Source organism: Schistocerca americana, chromosome 5 (genome assembly GCF_021461395.2).
Source record: "Schistocerca americana isolate TAMUIC-IGC-003095 chromosome 5, iqSchAmer2.1, whole genome shotgun sequence".
Taxonomy (NCBI): domain Eukaryota; kingdom Metazoa; phylum Arthropoda; class Insecta; order Orthoptera; family Acrididae; genus Schistocerca; species Schistocerca americana.
Window position 1 is genome coordinate 373264407 of NC_060123.1, and position 17471 is coordinate 373281877.

The window sequence follows — 17471 nt, forward strand, 5'->3', positions numbered from 1 at the left end:
TAATTACCAGGTTTGTCAAAAGTATCATTTGTATAACTATATCTGTTAATTTCATTTTTTAAACAAATAATCCAGCCTAACCTATGTGGTAGAAGGAACTGTTAAAAAAATGAACTTTTCGATGTATTCAGTTAACTGAATGAGTTATGTTTCAATTGTAATTTCTGAAACTTAAACATTGATCATTGTATAGTTGGAGTGCCCATTATTGTGAGGATATACACTCCTGGAAATTGAAATAAGAACACCGTGAATTCATTGTCCCAGGAAGGGGAAACTTTATTGACACATTCCTGGGGTCAGATACATCACATGATCACACTGACAGAACCACAGGCACATAGACACAGGCAACAGAGCATGCACAATGTCGGCACTAGTACAGTGTATATCCACCTTCCGCAGCAATGCAGGCTGCTATTCTCCCATGGAGACGATCGTAGAGATGCTGGATGTAGTCCTGTGGAATGGCTTGCCATGCCATTTCCACCTGGCGCCTCAGTTGGACCAGCGTTCGTGCTGGACATGCAGAACGCGTGAGACGACGCTTCATCCAGTCCCAAACATGCTCAATGGGGGACAGATCCGGAGATCTTGCTGGCCAGGGTAGTTGACTTACACCTTCTAGAGCACGTTGGGTGGCACGGGATACATGCGGACATGCATTGTCCTGTTGGAACAGCAAGTTCCCTTGCCGGTCTAGGAATGGTAGAACGATGGGTTCGATGACGGTTTGGATGTACCGTGCACTATTCAGTGTTCCCTCGACGATCACCAGTGGTGTACGGCCAGTGTAGGAGATCGCTCCCCACACCATGATGCCGGGTGTTGGCCCTGTGTGCCTCGGTCGTATGCAGTCCTGATTGTGGCGCTCACCTGCACGGCGCCAAACACGCATACGACCATCATTGGCACCAAGGCAGAAGCGACTCTCATCGCTGAAGACGACACGTCTCCATTCGTCCCTCCATTCACGCCTGTCGCGACACCACTGGAGGCGGGCTGCATGATGTTGGGGCGTGAGCGGAAGACGGCCTAATGGTGTGCGGGACCGTAGCCCAGCTTCATGGAGACGGTTGCGAATGGTCCTCGCCGATACCCCAGGAGCAACAGAGTCCCTAATTTGCTGGGAAGTGGCGGTGTGGTCCCCTACGGCACTGCGTAGGATCCTACGGTCTTGGCGTGCATCCGTGCCCGCTGTGGTCCGGTCCCAGGTCGACGGGCACGTGCACCTTCCGCCGACCACTGGCGACAACATCGATGTACTGCGGAGACCTCACAACCCACGTGTTGAGCAGTTCGGCGGTACGTCCACCCGGCCTCCCGCATGCCCACTATACGCCCTCGCTCAAAGTCCGTCAACTGCACATACGGTTCACGTCCACGCTGTCGCGGCATGCTACCAGTGTTAAAGACTGCGATGGAGCTCCGTATGCCACGGCAAACTGGCTGACACTGACGGCGGCGGTGCACAAATGCTGCGCAGCTAGCGCCATTCGACGGCCAACACCGCGGTTCCTGGTGTGTCTGCTGTGCCGTGAGTGTGATCATTGCTTGTACAGCCCTCTCGCAGTGTCCGGAGCAAGTATGGTGGGTCTGACACACCGGTGTCAATGTGTTCTTTTTTCCATTTCCAGGAGTGTATAAAAGAACAAATTTTGGTCCCATTACAGTCAGTCAGTCCACAGCAGATTTTCAGACATGAAACATGTATTGGTTAGATTAACAACAGTGCATCAACTTAACAGTGGAATAAGTGTAACACAAATAGGTCCTGTGTAAGGACAATGAATGATAACATCTATTTAATTTACTTGAGAAATAGTGTCAAATGTACCATATTATTCTGCAAGAACTGTGAACTGTGTGGTTAGGTTTTTAGTGCTCATAGATGTTCAATAGCAAACTATTGTAGCAGTATGATGATGTTGCCTGCAACCTATTAGTGAGGCTTCTCAACATTTACCAATAGTGAACAGACCATGTAAATGCGTAATACTGGGGAGTTGTAAACAGCGAAGATAAAGAACTGTGTAACACAATTGTGCAACTGTCGGCTACATCATTTACAGTAGTCAGTGTTGAACTTCCACCCCACCTTTTTTCAGTCAGTATGACAACACAGAATGACGACACTGAGGACTATCAATGAAGAAATAAAGTAGGTGAACATCAGATATGGTGCCCTTTTGGGGCACATATTCATCTGTATTTGTACACCATAAACAAGGACTTGGGAAATTTGAACAGTGAATAGTGCAGTTTGAATGGAGTGACTGGACTGAAAGTATGTGTGGCACCAGTGTTATTGAGAACAGGGAGAAGTAATCCAAAAGTTTGAACACATGTGAACAAGTAATGCAATAGGCAGCATCAACAACACAGCATAACAAAGAAGTTTGTTGGTTGAGGTTATGGAGGCAGTCATTACAAATGTTGGATGCAGCAGCCAATCTGCAATCAAGCTCATCGGAGCCGCCATTATGGAGGACAGCTGCAGCAGCAGCAGGAGACGAGTGAATAAAAATAAGGTAATTCATAGCATAAGCTGTTTTATATTAAGTGATGCATAATGAATGGACTTAAAAGAACAAGACAGTGTGATGGGGGAGAATGAACAATGGGGAAGTGATGTGATTGATAACAAGGCTGTAGAGGTTAAGTTTTTAAATGAACAGAAAGACTTAATGGGGACTGATTTGGTAGATGATAGTGGTTATAAATCGGACATGAATGTTACTTTGAATGATGGGGATGAAAGTCATATTGTAGGTGAGGAAATAAAAGTGTCATCCACACTGTGTGGTGATGTGTACGAAATGGATGAAAACAGCACTGAAGTCAGTGAAAGGAGAAAGAATCTAGTAGTGAAAGTCAGCAAAGACAAAAGTTTCTGGCAGACTGAAAATTGGAAGTGATGTTAATGCAAATTATGAGTAGTTTGAGTAATATGAGTACAAAATAAGACATTAGTTGGGTGGAAAATAAAACTGATAACATTAAAACTGATGTGGCTAACTTGAAGGATGAACTGAAGAAAGAAATTAAAAAGGAAATTAAGGTAGTCAGCTCTAACCTTTCAGAATTAAATAAAAAGCCTGAGGCAAAAGTGGAAGATTGTGATGAAAAATAAAGAAAGTAGTACAGAATACTAATGAGAAATTAACATTAATAGCAAATGTGCAGAAGAGAGAAACTTTGTGATGACTACAGTAGCAGGGTGGATGTTTCTGAGAAACAGGGTAAAGATGAAGTCAAAGCAGACAGGAAATTTTGTGCTAAAAATAGGGTTAAACTTGAGAACCAAATCAATCAGATTAAAAATGATTTAGAAATGGAGTTAGAAATCAATTGTGCAGTAGTGGTAGAGGAAAAACTGATAAAAGTAAATAAAAATGTTGAGTCAAAATTGGCTGAAATGGAGAGAAAGGTGGAAGTGGTTCAAAATCTAAACCATAGAGTGTGTAGTGTCACAAACAGTCCTTCATTTGATAGCTGTAAGAAATTTAATATTAACCATATGGGGAAATGCATCCACTGGATTTCATTGGGGATTTCAATGATTTGCCTGAAACATGGAATGACAAGGAGAAAATGTCATTTACAAGAGCTTTTTGAAAGGGGATGTGTATGGATGGGCAGCTCAGGTAGCTGATACTTGTACTTCATGGCATAGCTTTAAGAAAGCGCTTTTGGATGAATAGTGGTCCAAAGAGAAGTAGCAGAGAATTTTGAGTGAATTTTGGAGAGGAGTGAGATTTGACTCTAGGAAGGGTACTGTGAAAGGTTTCTGCCAAGCAAACTGAAATATTTAGATTAACAGCTAGGTAGTGAATCAGTAATTATGGATTTAGAAATTAAGTTCCCTCAGAAAGTAAGAGAATTGCTTGTACTTGCCCCTATGAGTAATATTAGTGATTTTTTGAATTATGCTGATAAAGTGGAGAGGGTGAAGCCCTCTGTGGAAGATCATGGGAGGAATTTTGATGATTAATAATCAACCAAGGAGAGAGTTTCAGGTAAATAGGATGAACAGAACTAATTTTAGTAGAAATTCAAGGAATGATTGGGTGGAGTATAGCCAGAATGGGCAAAGAAATAGTAGGAGAAATTCAAAGAACAGGAGCAAGTTGGGTTCAATTATGTGGCAGTAATGCTTACCGCAACTGTCTGTCTCATTTTTCGTGTTTCATGAAGTAGTCAAACTCTTCTCCTACCCTACCTATAGTTTAAATATGAATCAGAAACATTCTACCTTCAACTTTCATGTGATTTTGTACAGCAGGATACTTTAGTATAGGAATATTTTAGAAAAGGTTTCTCCAGTGTCATCTACATATAATAAGTTGTGTTAGTGATAAGTAATGGAATTTTAAGAGAATGGAAGAAAAGGCAATTAAAAAAAAAACAGTAGTGATATATGGTAAAAATCTGTGAGATACTATGTTTATTCTGGTTTTATGAAATATGATGAAAATAAATTGGTGTCATGGTTAAAGAATTTCTGTCAAATAAAGAGGTAAGGCAAACAGATAATGAAAGTTTTCAGCATATGTGGAGGAGAAGGTGCAGATTATCTGAAAACTATAATTAAATTAGTATAATTTGGTACAGCAGCAGAGGCAATATGCAGTAAAAACCACCTTGAATACTAGGTCTTAATATTAATTGTGGTATAATAGAAGTGTGTGTGTTCAGTGCAATCACTGTATGGAGATAACTAGCTACCTATAGAAGTGTGTCATGGTACAGCCTCTTCTAACATTGAGGAAATAAAATTTTAAACATAGTTGCCTGCAGTAGTGTGTGTGTGGAAAGAATAAGCAAGATTTCACCCTTCAGGCTAGAATCTCAAGCAATTTGATGCATGTGAAAAACAGTTTTTCTAAGTGATAATTTTGTCTGATCACTACTGAGAATTAAGTTTGCCTTATAATAAGGATCTGTTACTGTCGAGTGTTTTTCAGTAGAATCAATTTTGCATTGGATAAGTAGAGCAGGTGTTTATTAATTACATAATGAAATAATAAAACAATGACTAGTGTTAGGGTCCTAATGGTAAGGGAGCCTCTCTCTGCATTAGGTATATTTTTTTGAGAATGGAACACACTAGCTAATGAGGTAAAAAATGTATGGAAAATAATGGAGCTGAGGGACATGATTGAGTAAAGAAAAGGATGACTCTATACAGACTAATGTGGTGAAACTATATTGATGATCCGTTTTTGAACTAGGCCACATTGGGTACTGTGTATATTGTGCAATTCATCAAACTGCAACTGGAAAAAGAGCTTAACAAAAAGAGGTACAAGTCATGTAATGCTGCATTTCAGATCTACAGGTTATCTGAAAACTTCAATTTGTAACATTTTGTGATTTTGTGAGGATTTAATTTTCTGGTTGAATGAGAGTAGTACTCAGAGGTGAGTAGAGAAGTAGGGCAATGATTTGCTACAACTTCCACCCCCTTAATTTTGATCTGAGTAGGCTAGTAATTAAGTTATGTGATGGTGATTATTCTTTTTTCATAATGTAATGTTTAGTAAATCTGTGCTATTGCACATCTTGAGTTTTTGCTGGAGGTAATGCACATATTTTGGACCATTAATGTGATACGAGCCAATAAATGATGTGAATTTCAAACTGGCATTTTAGTGATTTTGCAAATGGAAAAGAAACCCAAATATTTCAAGTTTAGCCAGCTTGTGACAGAGTTATGACCTAGAGTAATGTTTTGTAGTGTAATGTGCACTTGATTTTAAATTTTTACTATTCCATACCTTTCATACTACAGAAAATTTTAGTACTAACTATTGTGATGTTATGAGAACTGTGTAATGTATTTATTTATGAAGTAATGACTATTATTTTCCATTAGTGTGAAACATTTTTTCCTTATACTTAGTTCAAAGTAAAGGTGAGTGTACTAAAATAGTGTATCTTGTCTAATTTTTTCATATACTGTTGTGGAGGAGAACTACCTCCAACGGAACTGATAACAGTGCATTTCCTTACTAACTGCCACTTGGATCTGTTGTAGATTAAAAGAGTGAAAATGCTTGTGCAAAATACTAAACATTGCAAAAGTGAAATTTTCTGTCTGAAAATGAACTGCAAGGTGCAGTGCAATTTAACTTTTTGCAACCCATGATCATTTATTCTTTGAAGCAAGACAGGACTTGTATAAAGTGATATGTATCTTAGAATGTAATCTTTGTTTATCCAAAAAGGGACATCACTTATGATGAAGACGTCTATTTTCATTAAAAATATAATTTGTGGATACTTTGTGCCATTGTACAAGACACTATATGTAAATATTTTGTATGAGAATTTTCGTATGGCCAGCTCATATATGTAGAAATTTGAAGAACATATGTACTGTAGTTTTTGATAAGTAGATTTCTTATGTAATATTCATTTGTGTGCAGAATGTTAAACCCACTTTCTAGGGTTGCTCATGGTCATTGATTTGCCCAGTTAGCTATTTGCAATATCTATCTGTTCCATCCAATGAGGGGGTAATGTGATGTAGCAAACCAGGATCTCTCTACTTTCTCTCTTGTTTTGCCATCTGCCTCCTTAAATTCATTTTATTTTCATTTTTTGCCTAATTACCATTAACATGCATGAGTATAATCTGCATTTCCATAAAAGAGAAAGGTTAGCCCTCAGTCTTAAGGAATAGAGCACCAGGACTAATTTTGTGATTAATTTCCTAATTTATTTTGACCATTCCTAGTTAATATTGTTTGTTACAGATCTTTATAGGGTGAAATAAGTAAGTGTTTTGTGACTTAGATTCTATAGTTGACTTATAAACAAATATAAATTCTGTACTAGTTATAAACATTTTGAAGAACTACTAGCATTCTAAAAGTATTTATCTGGCTCTATTTGAAAACATATTAGCAAAGCCAGCCCTTAATTAATTCCAAAATAGTTACCAGGTTTGTCAAAAATATTGTTTGTATAACTAGGGTGAAGGCTCTAGTTTTGGCCACTACCCCACTTATGGCCACCTTGATGTCAAAGGTTAATTTTTAAGCTTCTCTGGAATACCAGCCAGTTCTACTATAGATTATTATAAACTTTGTGAAAGGCTCTCTTCATTTGTCTACATAATAATTCTTTTGTCTGTTTTTGTTTGGAGACACCATTTTGTGAAATGATCAGTGTTGCAGAAGCTGGGTTTTGCAGAAGTTTTCTTTAAGCAACACATGATCTGTTTTTTTGTATTTTACATGTTTAAATAAAACATCAGAAGAAACTTAATCTGTTCAGAGGTAAGATAAGACATTATATTTTCATTTCTTTTAAGTTTTATATCGCTCAGCCTAAAAACATGTTATCAAAAGTATGTGGCCATTAACAGATCCATATTTAGCCCTGGTTCCATGTTATGGCCATGCATGTGGCCATAAGTGGAGACATATATGTATCCTGTTTTGGCCACTTCTAAAAACTGATACAAAAACATCAATATTAGTGTTCTGTCCTACATTACACTAGGCTAATTTTATTTAAATAGGCTTATTAAAATATTTTTGGTATTTTTATATCAATATATAGGGTCGAGGCCCCAGTTATGGCCACATTAAGGGCAATTCGAGATACACCACATTTTTAGTATAGGAAGAAAGTATACGAAGTACTTAAAAAAATTGTATCTATTGCTTCAAAGTCTACACATTACAACCATATAAAAACAAATATTCTAAGTTATTTAACAAAAGCAGAAAAAAATATTGAAAAATAAATGGCGCATTTCCCCAGTTTTGGCCATGTTAACCCCACCTATGGCCAGTTGTTTCCCCACTTATGGCCACTTCATATTATAATAAAACTATGGCTAAAATAATTGTCAATCCATGTGCCAGAAAGTAATTTCTGCTTTATACAAGTATATAAGACAACAGACAACAAACATACATCAAATAGGTAAAAGGTACAGAAACTGAATGAACAGAAAAAAAAATTCGTTAGGCAAAGAATTGTCCCAGTAATTACTTAAATCAATTTCCACACAAGTTTATTTCTCACGAGTGTCAATGGAACCAGGGAACTTTGTTTTTAATGAACGTCCTTCTTGCATCAAGACTGGATCTGGCAGTTTCCCTATAATATCTTCACCCGTTATAGTCGAAACATCATTTGCAATGTATTCTAAACAAGTTTTCTGAACATTAGAACTTTTTAGGCACTGAATTTCATATTCAGAGTCAGAAAGCACTTTCAAAATTACAGATACATACTTAAAAATTGCAGGTCTTGTTCTTCTATTTCCTGTTAAACTAAATTTTACCAAAATAAAGTCCCCTACTTTCAAATTCTCACTCGAAGATAGTTTCACATTTTCTGGTATTTCATCTTCATCTCCTTCTACATAGTCATCGAAACTGCTTCCATTGTCCGTCCATTCTCGTTCCTCAGAAGAACTTGTTGGCCTATCACTTAACTCTTGTCTGTTTCTTGTTTTCCCCTTTTTTACGTGTGAGAATGCCAAGTGCTGCTCTTTGGACTTTAATTCCTTCATAGCTTTTCTCTTCCTTTTTTCCTGCTCCTTCTCCTGCTTCTCTTTTTCCTTCAGTTCATGGTATTCCACCCACTTGTCACTAGTCACAACAGTGGGTGTATGTTCTTTCTTTCTCTTTGTGCCTCGTTGTTTAGGTTCTGGCCAAGTGATGACACTTTCAAAAACTGTTGCTAATGATTTTGGTGGTGTCACTTGGATACACACTGAAGATGGACTATGGTTGGATATTGGAGTAACTGAATTATGTGAAATACTGTTGGGGGTTGTTGATATATCTGCAGGAATAAGACTGTTGGTGGGTGTTGAAGGAATATCTGAATTGCGTGTTGAAAATATGTCAGTATTATCAACATTTTGATTAAGTCTGTCTGCGTTTTGTGAAACATTCTCTGTTTGATTATCTTCAGAGGGAGGCGCTATGCTATCTGTCAGAATGTCATCAGTGTTACCACTAGCACCATGCATTTCAACCTCATCAGCTATTTTTCTCCAGAACTTGAAAAGTAATAATGCTTCTTGATTTCCTTCCCACTCATGATTGCTTCTCTTGGTTGCTCTGAACTCATCTAGAAGGACAGGATCAATTTGCTTTTCTATGTATGAGAAATGTCTCTGAAGTTCCTCATTTGTCTGAACTGTGGTTGAGGCTGGTATACTACGAACAACTATCTTGCTGTAATCTACATTGTTCACATTAAATGGAAACAGACCAGTGGCCCTGAAACCAGCACGAATATTTGCCACCATTTTAGGTTCTGTAATAATTTGTGACAGAACAGAAGGTACATCAGATTTTGAAATTTCAGTGCCATTATTTTCAAAACGCCATTTCTGAACAATCTTCTTCCACATTTTTTTCATAGGTCCAAAGACAGCTACATCTAATGGTTGCAAGATGTGTGTAGAATTGGGATGGAGAGCAACTAGAATGATCTGATTTTCCCTACAATATCGGCTCAAATGAAGTGTCAAATGAGAGCAGTGCCCATCTAAAAATATTACTACAGGCCGGGGAATTTCAGCTTCTTTCAAGAACGGATCAAATACATTTGTTATATACTCAAAAAAACTTTCACCTGTCATCCACCCATTTTCTGTTTTTCCAATGCCCCAGTTTGGAGGAGCTGCTTTCACCAATCATGCTGGAATCCTTGCATATTTGAACAGTGTTAAGGGAGGAGCAAATTTTCCAGCAGCATTCACTGCAAACAATGTAGTAACGTTATCTTTGTCAGAGTTACACGACTCTTCATAAACATGATGGCCACGAGGACCTATGATTAATTCCCCTTTAGGAGCCAGAAAAAAAGAAGTTTCATCCATATTAAAAATTCTATTTGGGTCATTTAACACATCCATATCATTTAAAGTGATGGATACTTCGTGAAACCAGTTTCTTATTTTCTCTTCTGTAACAGAACCTCTAGACCTATTGACATATTCTGCATGTTTTTGTGACAGAACCTTGTGCCTCTTAAGAAATCCATAATACCACTTTTTTCCAGGTCGATTGTTAGTAAATGTAGCCTTACAACTTTCCATATCTGCATTCTCAATAAGTTTGTGCACAGATGCACAGAGATTTTCTTTAGTAACTGGAAATCCCATGCTAGAACAGTCCAAAACCCAGTCCACCAATTTTTTTTCAATTTGTTCTCCTAAGACAGAATGTGGACCACAGTGCCCTGTAGATTCTTTTGGAGATACACCAGAAATTTTGTTTCTTAATGTTGTCCTTGGAACTTTGTACAACTTGCTTGCAGTAGCAACCTTCATTCCCTCATCAATAGCCTTTAGAGCATCTTTAACTTTGCTGGGAGAATACTGAAACTTCTTATTCTTTGGTTGACTCATTTTTCCTATAAATAATGCACAAAGATTTAGTTAAAGAATGTTGCATATTTGAATAGTGCCTATTGCATATTTTGTATCTTACAAGCATAGGTAAATTAGTATGATATGCCAAGACAATACTAACAATGAGGTAGGCTATATCTGTTAATTTCATTATTTAGACAAATAATTCAACCTAACCTTTGGGGTAGAAAGGTCTGTTACAAAAATGAATTTTTTGATATATTCAGTTAACTGAATGAGTTATGTTTTAATTCAGAGGTTAAAAATACTGCTTCAGTTGTGCTATAGGCAGCACACCGTGCCTGGTATACATGGCGCTCGGGGATCACAGCACATCTATGACACCTGAGGATGGGCTTATAACAATCCAAAACTGATCGTGTGAAAATAAAGTTATTTACAACTGAAGCAGTATTTTCAACCTCTGCTATAATTCTCAGCTGCGAATGTTCTGCCAACAGAATTGTTTATGTTTTAATTGTAATTTCTGTAACTTAAACATCGCAGAATGTACAGTTTCAGTGTCTATTACTGTGAGGATACATAAAGGACTGAATTTTTGTCCCATTACAGTCAATCAGTCTATGGCCGATTTTCAGACGTGAAACATATATTGGTTAGATTAACAACACATCAGCTTAGCTGTGAAATCAGTGTAACACAAATAGGCCCTGTGTTAAAACAATTAATGACAATGTCTATTTAATTTATTTGAAAAATAGTGTCATAAAGCAGTTGAATGTCACAAGTTAATGGAGAAAAAAATTTACTTGTAATGGGTGTTTTTAATTCAACAGTAGTACTAGGAAAAGAAGGGAAAATAGCAGGAGAAAATGGACCAGCAGAAAGGAATTAAATGGTAAATCCTTTGGTAGAATTTTGCAAGATCATAATTTAATTGCTGCTAACATTTGGTTTAAGAATTGTGAAAGGAAGTTGTATACATGGAAGACTCTCATAGGTTTCAGATAGAGTATATAAGAGTAAGACCTTTGTCATTTCTAAAATGTCTCTTCTTACTCAAAATAGTGCAAAACATGATTATAATACTAGAACCAAAAACAAACTGTATAAGGTCTATAAAACCTTAAAATTAGTACACAAACAGTCAAATACATGGGTACTCATATATTCAATAACTTACCAGAGCATATCAAATGTCTTGTAAGTGATAAAAGATTGCTTTCAGAGTGAATTAAAGAACTTCCTGTTGGCCAACTTCTCCTACTCCATCAATGAATGTCTTCACAAGGGTTATAGCTCACATATCTGTCTGCATTAGAATTGTACAGTATCCATGAATCTCCTCTCCAAGTGATCCAAGGAGAACGATAAATGTAATGTAAGAAAAAGATCTGAAAATTAAAATTTAAACTGAAAAAAAAAGCAATTCCAGGGTCATATGTAGACTGAGGCCAGTCACGAACTGCAAATTAAAAGTAAATAAATTGCAGAAAGGTAGGAAATTAAGGAGACAGGATGTGGATAATTTTGAAGGACCAGAGGTTGTTGAGAGTTTCAGTGGTAATATTAGGTGACAGGTAACTGAAACAGGAGAATGGGTTACAATGTGAGATGAACGGGTAACTTGGAAAGGAGAAATAGTAAAGGCAGCAGTGGATCAAATAGGCTTAAAGACAAGACCCAGTAGAAATCCTTGTGTGACACATGAGATCAGAGAATTCAATTGACAAAAGGAGAAAACAAAAATGTACCAGGCAAATGAGAATACAGTCTGAAAACAAGTTTATAGAAAGAACAAATGCAAAGCTGTAGATGCACGCATAGCCAAGGGGAAGACAGATGCTGTCTATAGGAAAATTAAAGAGGCCTTTGGAGAAAAGACGTGCAGTTGTATGAATATCTAAAATTCAGATGGAAAGCAAGTGCTAACCAGAGCAGGGAAGAATGAAAGGTGGAAGGAGTATATTGAAGGGCTATACAGAGGAAATGAACTACAAGACAGTGTTATGGAAAGGGAAGAGCAAGAAGATGAAATGAAATATGTGATACTGCAAGAATAACTGGACACAACACTGAAATATCGGAGTCAAAACAAGGCACTTGGCATGAATGACATTCTCTCAGAATTATTGAGGTCATTGGGAAAAGACACCATGGCAAAACTGCTCTACCTGTTATGTAATATATACGAAGCAGAGGAAATAACTCAGACTTCAAAAAGAATGTAATATTATGACTGAAAACACACATGACACTGGTATAATATTCTATAATAGTTGGCATTTTATTTTTCAGCTTTTATGTCATCATCAGGCACAAAAATAAATATGTGTCACTGTGAAATGTTTGAACATCAAAGATTTTAAACTAGAGCATCTACAGAGTATGTAAGTTGGTCTCTGAAGATGACAATTAATTTAGGACTAAAAAAGGAGAAATAATTTCAGTGAAAATGTGATGTCTTTGCTGATATTTTAATGGACAATTTTGAAAAACAGTTGTTGGTAAAAGAACCACTCTCTTCCAAGACTGGTTACTAGTTTAGGTATGTTGATGATATGTTGCGCTTATGGGGGGGGGGGGGGGGGGTATACTACTGGACAACTTCAAACATTTCTCAAGCTGCTGGATTCTAAACACAACAATATCAAATTCACAATGGAGGTTGAGGTGTAACTCCTTAAATTGTTGAGATCTAACCGTAAATATCAGTGATTACATACATACTCTCAGGCTGTGACCCGTGAACATGCTGCCTTTCATCGTTGTTACATCACCTGATATCCATCCCTGTTGTTGTTGTTGTGGTCTTCAGTCCTGAGACTGGTTTGATGCAGCTCTCCATGCTACTCTATCCTGTGCAAGCTTTTTCATCTCCCAGTACCTACTGCAACCTACATCCTTCTGAATCTGTTTAGTGTATTCATCTCTTGGTCTCCCTCTACGATTTTTACCCTCCACGCTGCCCTCCAATACTAAATTGGTGATCCCTTGATGCCTCAGAACATGTCCTACCAACCGATCCCTTCTTCTGGTCAAGTTGTGCCACAAACTTCTCTTCTCCCCAATCCTATTCAATACTTCCTCATTAGTTATGTGATCTACCCATCTAATCTTCAGCATTCTTCTGTAGCACCACATTTCGAAAGCTTCTATTCTCTTCTTGTCCAAACTATTTATCGTCCATGTTTCACTTCCATACATGTCTACACTCCATACGAATACTTTCAGAAATGACTTCCTGACACTTAAATCAATACTGGATGTTAACAAATTTCTCTTCTTCAGAAACGCTTTCCTTGCCATTGCCAGCCTACATTTTATATCCTCTCTACTTCGACCATCATCAGTTATTTTGCTCCCCAAATAGCAAAACTCCTTTACTACTTTAAGTGTCTCATTTCCTAATCTAATTCCCTCAGCATCACCCGACTTAATTAGACTACATTCCATTATCCTTGTTTTGCTTTTGTTGATGTTCATCTTATATCCTCCCTTCAAGACACTGTCCATTCCATTCAACTGCTCTTCCAAGTCCTTTGCTGTCTCTGACAGAATTACAATGTCATCGGCGAACCTCAAAGTTTTTATTTCTTCTCCATGAATTTTAATACCTACTCCGAATTTTTCTTTTGTTTCCTTTACTGCTTGCTCAATATACAGATTGAACAACATCGGGGAGAGGCTACAACCCTGTCTTACTCCCTTCCCAACCACTGCTTCCCTTTCATGTCCCTCGACTCTTATAACTGCCATCTGGTTTCTGTACAAATTGTAAATAGCCTTTCGCTCCCTGTATTTTACCCCTGCCACCTTTAGAATTTGAAAGAGAGTATTCCAGTCAACATTGTCAAAAGCTTTCTCTAAGTCTACAAATCCTAGAAACGTAGGTTTGCCTTTCCTTAATCTTTCTTCTAAGATAAGTCGTAAGGTCAGTATTGCCTCACGTGTTCCAGTGTTTCTACGGAATCCAAACTGATCTTCCCCGAGGTTGGCTTCTACTAGTTTTTCCATTCGCCTGTAAAGAATTCGTGTTAGTATTTTGCAGCTGTGACTTATTAAGCTGATAGTTCGGTAATTTTCACATCTGTCAACACCTGCTTTCTTTGGGATTGGAATTATTATATTCTTCTTGAAGTCTGAGGGTATTTCGCCTGTTTCATACATCTTGCTCACAAGATGGTAGAGTTTTGTCAGGACTGGCTCTCCCACGGCCGTCAGAAGTTCCAATGGAATATTGTCTACTCCGGGGGCCTTGTTTCGACTCAGGTCTTTCAGTGCTCTGTCAAACTCTTCACGCAATATCGTATCTCCCATTTCATCTTCATCTACATCCTCTTCCATTTCCATAATATTGTCCTCAAGTACATCGCCCTTGTATAGACCCTCTATATACTCCTTCCACCTTTCTGCTTTCCCTTCTTTGCTTAGAACTGGGTTTCCATCTGAGCTCTTGATATTCATACAAGTCGTTCTCTTATCTCCAAAGGTCTCTTTAATTTTCCTGTAGGCAGTATCTATCTTACCCCTAGTGAGATAGGCCTCTACATCCTTACATTTGTCCTCTAGCCATCCCTGCTTAGCCATTTTGCACTTCCTGTCGATCTCATCCCTATGAGTGATGATAACTTCCAAAGTGACTTAATAAAATTAAAGAAATAGCATCAAACAGTGGCTACACTACTGCCATGTTGGCTTCCAAAACACATAAAAACAGAAACAGTGAGTCTCCTCTCTTCCTTACCCTGTTATCGACTCATTACCTCAAGATCTCAATAAATGGCTCGTGATTGCATATTTAGGGAAAGTCTCTCTGACTGTGGCCAAAAGCTTAAACCTGGTAACTGAACAACATTATTGGACTTTTTTGCCCCATGGTAATGAATTGCAAAAGAGTGCAATATTGAGAATCACTTGTAATTATGGCAAATTCTATGCAGGTCAGTCTGACAGGGCGATATGCAGCTGCAAAAATGACGAACACAGAAGTTGGAGACCTAGAAAGAGAGATTCTACTTCTGCAGACTACCTACTTAAAGAAGGCCATAGCTACACGATGTAACACGAAGTCTTATATCACATTCATAGATGGAGGAAGATGAACTGTTTACCTTGAAATAATGGAAATTAAATGTATGTCCATTTGCCTAAGCTTATTTCTGCTATTTATTATTTTCATTAATTATCTCCCACTTTGTTGTGATACAAAGAGTAAATTTGCCCTTTTTGCAGATAACAGCCTTCAACAAACTGTTAACAAAGTTTTTGCTGGACTCTTCAACTCGTTTTCTTCAGATGAAAAAGTCTTGGTGGTACTGGTCCTTGAGGTGTCAATTTCTTGTCAACACCCTCTGGTAAATCCATGTCCTTGAGAAGAGCCCTAGTCTTGTTCTCCACCTTCTTTTTGGGGGTCAGCATTCATCTTCCTGCAAGATTCATCATTTAGCATGCTCTGCATCTTCTCAATGTAGTTCTTATGGGAAAGAGCAACTGTAGCATTGCCTTTGTTAGCCGGTAAGACAACAATCTCAGGGCTCTGTTTCAGGTCTTGAATGGTTGCCCTCTTCCTGCTGGTAGTATTCAACTTGATCAGTTTAGTTCTCATCAGAGCATGGAAGGTTTCCTGGCATACTTCTTCAGCCGCTTCAGATGGTGGTCACACAGCAACCTGTTCAACTGCATTGACAATGTCCACTACCAGTGTGAACCTAGGTGTGGGAGCGAAATTGAGTCCCTTCTCCAGAACAGAAACTGCTTCCCCAGACAGCTCAATGTCCGTGAAATTGATGTGTGGGACCTCCAGTGATGGTTTGTCAGAGAGACGAGAGAATTTAGATATCTGACGCCCCGAGTGGTCACTCAGGTAACACCACCAATCCAGTCCCAGGACCTGGAATTAAAATGATTGGCTAGCTGTAGATGTAGTTTAAGTAGTTCCTGGGAGTTGTACTCAAGGCTGTGTTTGGTAAAGTGTACCCTCTGACGAACCAAGTCGAGGCTAGCACACTTCTTAATTCTCTTAGCTGCTACAGAATCGATGTGATGCATAACCTTAGTAAAGTTTGGCACAACCTGATCAGCATGACATCTCTTCAGAGAAGCAAGAACAATCAGCAAACGTCTCCTTAGGTGGTGCAGCTTGTCGAATTTCTTCATGCTGCGAAACATCTCCTCCCCGTAGAGATATATGATGTGATTCTTCAGTTTCTCCCCTTGTATTTCTTGCTCAAACAGTCCATGGGTGTACTGCTAGTCCATAGTGTCCAACGGGCACAATATTTCAGTGATCAGACATGTCGCCATCATCAGGTGCACTGACGAACTGAGCTCCTGTGGGTGGGTGGCCGTCTTAAATCCCATTCCCCTGTGAGGCGTTCTCTCCACGGTTCGTGCCCGCGGCTGCACGTCAGTGGTCGCTGAGATGCTGGCATCAGCGTCTGTGATGGCATCAGTGTAATTGCCTCGTCTGCCCTAGTCACCTGTTTGATTTGTTTGCTGAGCGTCTTTTTAATTAGACTCAATGCAGGTTTCCATGCTTCGCTGAGGTTATAGCCACAATCTCGGTTGATGAGTCTGTCCTTGGTACAAATTTTGATATCCTCTCTAATGATGCTGTCCCAGTACTTAGATATCTGTGCCAAGACCCTGATATGTTGGTAGTCCATTTCTTGATTTTCGGACAAATAGTGCTCTGCAAACGCTGGCTTGTTGAGGGTACCTAAGTTGAGAGTGCCTCTGATATTCTTGGCAGTGATCTTTGATGTTGCACACTGTTTGTCCAGTATAAGTCTTCCCATGCTGACATGGAATCTGACATATTCCGGTCTTCCAAAAACCATGATTGTCTTTGACTTGTCCCAATAATGTTCATGTTTTATTGGGTGGGCAAAAGACAGTTCCTACTTGGTGTTTCCTCAATATTCATTCTATCTTCCCTTATAGTGCACCAATATACAGAATATAGGCAGTAGCTATCTCTGTCTCCATGACTTCTTCCATCTCCACACGCTGTGCTGTAGAGGTGGGGTGGAGGGTGCATCTGATCTGCCGTTTCAAGTACCCATTTTTCTGGAATACAGTTTTGAAGTGCTCCAGCTTATGGGGCAGACTCTCA